Source organism: Marmota monax, unplaced genomic scaffold (assembly GCF_021218885.2).
Source record: "Marmota monax isolate L192 unplaced genomic scaffold, Marmota_monax_Labrador192_F-V1.1 WCK01_AAM20220418_F8-fsc00331, whole genome shotgun sequence".
Lineage (NCBI taxonomy): Eukaryota > Metazoa > Chordata > Mammalia > Rodentia > Sciuridae > Marmota > Marmota monax.
The window spans coordinates 707,405-715,495 of NW_026694212.1; positions in this window are offsets into that span (position 1 = coordinate 707,405).

Genomic DNA, 8,091 nt, shown 5'->3' on the forward strand with positions numbered 1-8,091 from the left:
CCTTCGGCTGTGGCTCTCAACATCTCCCCCTCTCTGTTTAAACAACAAGCATGTGGCTTAGGGACCGTGTCTGTTAGGCAGTCCAATTCAACATATGGTCCTTACCCGTCATCGGATGAACTGACCTCTAGGCGTCAGCCTCCTGTCTTAGGTTGGTACCACTGCAATTGGATCTTACCCATCACTGACTACCGGTCCAGTATACAGCTATACTTGTGGATAGGCCTTTGCACCAGTGGGGGGGTGAGGTTCTTTGCCTCACCTCTGTTGGCCCCCAAATTTTAGACCATCACTAGTAGAGGAGGATGCAAAATGCCATGACATTAAGCCAATTGAGGGCTCCTTTGAAAAATTGTACCACTGGTGACATCATCAGCAAAAATACCCCAACACTACCACAAGTCGCTGCACCAACAGATAGTTCACAATGCATACAGGTGAGCTCACAATGTGTCCAGGCAAGTTCTGCAAGCAGTTCAGTGATGGCTATTGTAGAAGCTGTAGATTGGTTTTATCTTTGACTTCACCAGCACTGGGATGAAGATAGGAATTCTGGCAATAATGGCTAAAGAAAAAATTATGTAACATTCCAGAAGGCACTAAAAGAAAACAATTTTCTTAACAATTTACATTGTCTTTAAGAGAATTATTAAATATAATGAAAAGGAAAGGTGAAAGTAAACAAACAGATCTGTTAACCTTCTTTTTTGTTTACATATTAAAACAATCCTCAACAGTTGTTTACCCAATTTAAATTAAACCATATAAATCACGTGAAAAAAAATATTTGGATCCATTTTATCATGAGTGCTCATCTTATATGATATATGGACATACATACATTCAAACATATAACACAAAACACAAGTGTGCACACATAATATAATACATGCAACACATAACATTATAGTAAAGGCCTTATAACTTTTTACAGGTGAAATCTCCATTGCAATGTTTAAAAACTCTATAGTCAAAAAATAGAACTGATCAGCAAAACATTAACCTAGGTCTGTATGAGCTCAAAAAACAAAATAGAACTTCATGATATGGCAAAGGGCAATAATAAAATAGATATTGAAAAAAGCATCCTGGTTCTGTTGCAGATGTAAGAATAGCCAAACTGGAGTTTTGGATATCAGTTGTTACGGATTTGAGCCAAATCATCTTCTTTTTGGTCTGTAGAAATCGCTTTAGTTAATCTTTCTGGAATCCAAATCGGCTGCTGTTCTCCCTGTGGAAACACATAAACAGACCCCCGACTCCAGACAATCACTGGGTCAGGACCTTGGTTAATCTCTCTGGAATCCAAATCGGCTGCTGTTCTTCCTGTGGAAACACACAAACAGACCCCCGACTCCAGACAATTACTGGGTCAGGACCTTTCCATTGTCCTGTTAGAATATCCTTCCAAAGTACCTTGGGCTTATGTACATTTTTTGGACACATATGCCTTTCCGCAGCACTAAGTCCTGATGAATCCAAATTTAAAAAGTTTAGAGTAAAAAGGGTTATTTTAAGTTTATCTTTGGGGAATATATACCCCTTCCCAATTCCTTCTTTTTGCTTTAATAAGTACATTTTAATAGTTTGATGAGCTCTTTCAACTATGCCTTGTCCCTGTTGATTGTATGGGATTCCTGTTATATGAGTAATGCCAAATGTTGAGCAAAATTGTTTAAAAGAGGTAGAAGAATAACCAGGGGCATTATCTGTTTTTAACTGTTTTGGAACACCCACAGTGGCAAAATTTTGTAAGCAATGAGCTATAACATCTTTAGTTTTTTCTCCGGCATGAAGGGAGCCCATCAAAAATCCAGAAGAAGTATCAACTGTAACATGCAAATATTTTAATTTTCCGAATTCTGGCAAGTGTGTGACGTCCATCTGCCAAATATGGTTAGGTATCAATCCTCTAGGATTGACTCCAAGATTAACTTGTGGTAAAAAGGTCACACAATTTTGACATTGTTTTATTATTTGTCTAGCTTGTTCCTTAGTTATTTTAAAACGCTTTTGTAAAGTATTAGCATTGACATGGAACTTTTTATGAAAATTTATAGCTTCTTCTAGTGTAGAGAAAATATGTATGTCATGTGTAGTTTTATCTGCTAAATCATTGCCCAAACTAAGGGCTCCAGGCAATCCTGTATGTGCCCTGATATGTCCTATAAAGAATGGATCTTTTCTGTCCCAGATTAGACTTTGTATAGTGGAAAGCAAAGAAAAAAACAATCTTTAATATCTATAACTAAAACATACCAGGTTTTTGGCAAAGCAGACAACTGAGGAATCCCTGATTGAGCAGGTCCCATAATAACCATCTCATTATTAATGGCTCTTAAATCTTGCAATAATCTCCATTTACCAGATTTCTTTTTGATGACAAAAATGGGAGTATTATGGGGAGATACAGAAGGTTGTATATGTCCTTCTGCTAATTGTTGTTTGACCAGGTCATGGGCTGCTTGTATCTTTTCTTTAGTCAGGGGCCACTGAGGAACTCATACTGGTCTTTCTGATTTCCAAGTAATTTTTATTGTCTCAGTGGCCCTTTCTGAAAATCCAACCCATGTCTTTCTGTTCCTTGATCTATTTGTATTGGTGCTGCTATACCTTGTTCTTGTTTTTCTAATCTTTTTCCTTTCCTAAAACCTTGTCTAGTCATAATAGTGGGTGCATTTTGGTTGATGTTATTTGTTAATGTCAAACCTAATTGATCTAGGACATCTCGTCCCCATAAATTTATAGGAAGATGACCCAATACATATGGCTGTATAGTTCCTTCACATCCTTCAGGATCCTTCCAATCTAATACCATTGCACTTCTATGGGGATTAGTTGCCACTCCTAGGCCTCGAAGCGTTTGAGTGGCTTGTTGTAATGGCCAATGTTTTGGCCATTCTTGACGAGAGATGATGCTAAGGTCTGCACCTGTATCCAGTAGCCCATTAAATTCATGTCCTTGAATATTTAGTTTTAGCATGGGGCAAGAATCTAAATTTAAAGAAAGCATAGCCCAATCTACACCTGTGGAGCCTAATCCCTTGGAACCTCTTTCTACAGTATGACTGGAAAATTTATCATGTAGGCTGGGTATTATTAGTAACTGTGCTATTCTATCTCCTGGTGAAATTACTGATATACCCTTTGGAGAACTGGCTATAATTTTTATTTCACCTTCATAATTGGGATCAATTACCCCAGGACTTATCATAAGTCCTTTTAGAGTAGAAGAGCTGCATCCCAATAATAAGCCTACTGTTCCTTTGGGAAGAGGTCCTTTCACCCCTGTGGGAATGATTTGAACTCCCATCTCTGGAGTTAGTACTGCTCTGGCGGAGGCGCAGATGTCCAACCCTGCGCTCCCTCTGGTTTGTCTGATGAGGGATCTGATGGACAATGTGTCCTGGGCACTACCCTGATGGGGTTGCTGGGTTCCTCCAGTGCTCCGTATATTTGTGGTTTTGGGCCCCGGAGCATTGGGCCCCCCTGTCCATTTTTTGGCAATGGAGCCCGATGCCTTTCTCCACAATATCGTGGATAAACACTGGTCCTTGTTCGTTTTTTGATAATGGAGTACCCTCTATGGTGGTTTGAGAACGGCATTCATTAGCCCAATGTCTCCCTCTACGGCATCGTGGGCAAATACCTGGTATTCTACTCCTTTGATACCTAGTTTTGTTAAACCCTCCTCCAATGGGGCAATTCCTTTTAAAATGTCCTGTTTGTTCACAATTGTAGCATGTTCTTGGCCTGGCATCTAAAGCCTGTTTTACTGCAGCTGCCACAATTTGCCCTTGTTCATTAATGTCTCTGGCATCTAAAGCCTGTTTTACTGCAGCTGCCACGACTTGCTCTTGTTCATGAATGTCTCTACATAATTTAATATATGTGTTTAAATCTTCATGTTTCCATGGTCTAATGATATCTCTGCACCAACGATTCGCTTGCTCATAAGCCAGGTGTTTTAGTAATGGCATTGCTTGTTCTGTATTCCCAAAAACTCTGGTAGCTGTTTGAATAAGCCTATCTACAAATTCAGCATAAGGTTCATTAGCTCCTTGTATTACCTTAGATAATTGACCTTGTAAACCTCCATGTCCTTGTAAAGTCTTCCATGCCTTAATTGCATCTGCAGCAATTTGTGCGTATACGCCAGGATCATATGCAATTTGTTGCTGCTGATCCTCATAAGGTCCCTTTCCTAACAACATATCTAGATTTCTCTGAGGATAACCAGCTGCTGCATTTCACCTAGCCGTCTCCTTGCAAAATTCCTCATTGGCAACCTTCCATAACAGGTATTGTCCTCCATTTAGCACAGCTTTACACATATTAGCCCAATCTGCTGGCGTCATGTTCAAGTTGTTAATGGATTCGACCATGCTTACAGTGAAGGGTGCTTGAGGACCATAGGTTGTTACAGCCTCTTCTAGCTGCTTCACTGTTTTGAAATTTAAAACTTGGTAAAATCGCTGCCCTCCTGCCTCAAATACAGGGCATGTTAATATTTGAGATCTTGTCTCAGGATCCCAACTATCAACTGCGGGGGTTGGGGGCCTCCCAGCATATGGAGGTGGCGCTGTTGGTTGGACACTTACGCCCTCTGGTGATAGAAAGGTGTTAGTAGCAGTCTCCTGTAGAGGTGGTGCTGTTGGTTGGACACTTACACCCTCTGGTGATAGAAAGGTGTTAGTAGCAGTCTCCTGTTGTAACTTTCCCCCTGATGGCTTTTTCTGTTTTACACTTTCTTTCTCTGTCTGACTAGCTTGAGAGGCCTTCTCTTTTACTTGAATCTTTTCTTCTGTCTGACTAACTTGAGAGACCTTCTCTTTTACTTGAATCATTATGTCTTCTCCTTCCTCTACCATTGTCTGAACTGAAGGCTTTGGACTAAGCAAACAAGATATGAACGTCCACAATGGCAATGTGCCATCTGGCAGAGTCCCTGGGCTTTTCTTTTCTATTCTTTTTAAATCTTCACCATGATGGTTCCATTGTGATATATTTAACAACTCCTCCTTAAAAAGCCATGGGCTACATTTTTGTATTGTATCAACGTATGCCCTAATTGTTCTTGATTTTACTGAGATGCCTCCTTCCTCTAACAATTTACTTAACACTCTTTCAGTTTGTTTTTTACTAATTTCTGATCCCGTATTTCTACTATAATACAACCCAACAAGATGACGCCAAACAAAACCGAGACAGAATGAAATAAAAAGGGAACAACAAAAAGTCATTATGGCCTTTCTATCCTCCTGACATGTGCATCCGTCCTTTCTCCCTATCTGTTCCTCAGACGTAAATAGTTTTTCCTCAGATGTGAGCGGTTTTTCTTCCGTCTCACTCATCTCCAGGGACAGGCAACTTAAAACAAAAGTGAAGCAAAATAAAAGAGGAATCTTAAAATGGCTACCCATCCTCTCGCCCTGCCCTCAGGGGCGAGCAGTTTCACTTACCCTCAGTCGCTCCCCGTGCGAGCCACCAAATGCCGCAGTCTGGCTGGGCACAATCAGGAGCCACTTGTCAAAAGAAACTAACTTTATTTTTAGAACCACACACGCCAAACAAAACAGCCTCTCAGGAAAAACCCTCAGAGCCTCAACTGCCACCACTGGCTTTCCACAAGCCTCTCTCTCCCACACAAGCTTCTCTCCACCTCCCACAATCCTCCTGCTCTTGAGGCCGATTGGCTGGGTCACGTGGGCAGAGCCAAAAAAGTCCCCCAATGAGCAGCTCCGTGGTCTGAAAGGGCAGGGAAACAGCCCAATGAGCATCACCGCAGAGGAGCCAATCAGCTAGATGTTGCTGGGGCCGAGGAGCCAATCAGCTAGATGTTGCTGGGGCCGCTGTGAGCCAATCATCAGCCGGCAGCTGGAAGTTTGCTGGCAGCTGGAAGTTTGCTGGGGCCCCTTCGGCTGTGGCTCTCAACAGTCACTGATATACAGAAATGCGTTTGATTTATGGGTATTGATTTTATATCCTTTGCTGAATTAATTTATTAGTGTTAGAAGTGTCTGGTGGAATTTTTTGGATCCTCTAAGTATACAATCATGCCATGGGCAAATAGTGATAGTTTTAGTTCTTCTTTTCCTATTTGTGTCCCTTTAATTTCTTTCATCTGTCTAATTGCTCTTGCTAGAGTCTTAAGGACTTTATTGAAGAGAAGTGGTGAAAAAGGGGACCCCTGTCCTGTTCCAGGTTTTAGAGTGAATGCTTTCAATTTTTTCTCCATTTAGAATGATGTTGGCCTTGGGCTTAGCATAGATAGCTTTGACAATGTTGAGATATGTTCCTATTATCCCTAGTTTTTCTAGAGTTTTAAACATGAAGGGGTGCTGTATTTTGTCAAATGCTTTTTCTGCATCTATTGAGATGATCATATGATTCTTATCTTTAAGCCTATTGATGAATTGCATTTATTGATTTCCATATGTTGAACAAATTTTGCATCCCTGGGATAAACCCCACTTGATTGTGATACTCTATATTTTTAATATGTTTTTCTATTTGATTTGCCAGAATTTTATTGAGAATTTTTGCATCTATGTTCATGAGAGATATTGGTCTGAATTTTTGTTTTCTTGATATGTCTTTATCTAGTTTTGGAATCAGGGTGATATTGGCTTCATAAAATGAGTTTGGAAGTTTTCCCTCTTTTTCTGTTTCATTGAATAATTTGAGGAGTATTGGTGTTAGTTCTTCTTTGAAGGTCTTGTAGAACTCAGCTGTGAATCCATCTGGTCCTGGGCTTTTCTTGGTTGGTAGGCTTTTGATGACATCTTCTTTTCATTGCTTGAAATTGATCTGTTTAATCTGTGTATGTTGTCCTGATTCAGTTTGGGTAAATCTAGAAATTTGTTGAAGTCTTTGATATTTTCTATTTTATTGAAGTACAAATTTTCAAAATAGTTTCTAATTACCTTCTGTCTTTTTGTAGTGTCTGTCTTAATATTACCTTTTTATCATGGATTTTAGTAATTTGAATTCTCTCTCTCCTCTTTGTTAGTGTGGCTAAGGGTTTATTAATTTTGTTTATTTTTTTCAAAGAACTAACTTTTCCTTTTGTCAATTTTTTTCAATTGCTTCTTTATTTCAATTTCATTGATTTCAGCTCTGATTTTAATTATTCAGCTCTGATTTAACTAGTAGTGTTCTTTTTTATCCCTTTTGAAAACTTTGGCTTGAAATCTGCTTTATTTGATATGAGGATGAAAACCCCTGCTTATTTACATAGTGGCATGTTTTGTTTTTTTTCCCAACCTTTCACCTTCAGTCTGTGGATGCCTTCTCCTATGAGATGAGAATCTTGAAGGCAGCATATTGTTGGGTCTTTTTTTAAAAAAATCCAATCATCCCATCTATGTCTTTTGATTAATGAGTTTGGCCATTAACATTCAGGGCTATTATTGAGACATGGTTTGTATTCTCTATATTTTTTGTTCATTTTTTGGTTTTTAACTAGACTTGGTTTCTCCTTTGATTGGGTTTTCCTTTAGTGTGATACCTCCTTTTTCTGTGTTCCATTGTTGATTTTTATTTACTCCTCATTGAATATTTTGCTAAGGATATTCTGTCATTCAGGCTTTCTAGTTGCAAATTCTTCTAACTTGTTTATCATGGAAGGTTTTATTTTGTCATCAAATTTAAATTTAATTTTGCTGGATATAAGATTCTTGATTGGCATCCATTTTCTTTTAGAGCTTGGTATATGTTATTTCAGGATCTTTTAGCTTTCAGGGTCTGGGTTGAGAAATCTGCAGAGATCTTAGTTGGTTTCCCACTGTGTGTAACCTGATTCCTTTCTCTTGTGGCTTTTAAAATTCTTTCTTATTCTGTAGGCTAAGCATTTTCATTATAATATGCCTGGTGTTGATCTGTTGTGATTTTTTACATTTGGTGTCCTAAGCCTCTTATAATCAATTTTCCAATTCATTCTTCAGGTTTTGAAAATTTTCTGATATTATTTCATTGAATAGATTTTTTATTCCTTTGGTTTTTTATTCCTATGACTTCCTCTATCCCAATAATTCTTAAATTTTGTATTTTCATGTTATCCTCAAATTCTTGGATTTTCTGCTCACGGTT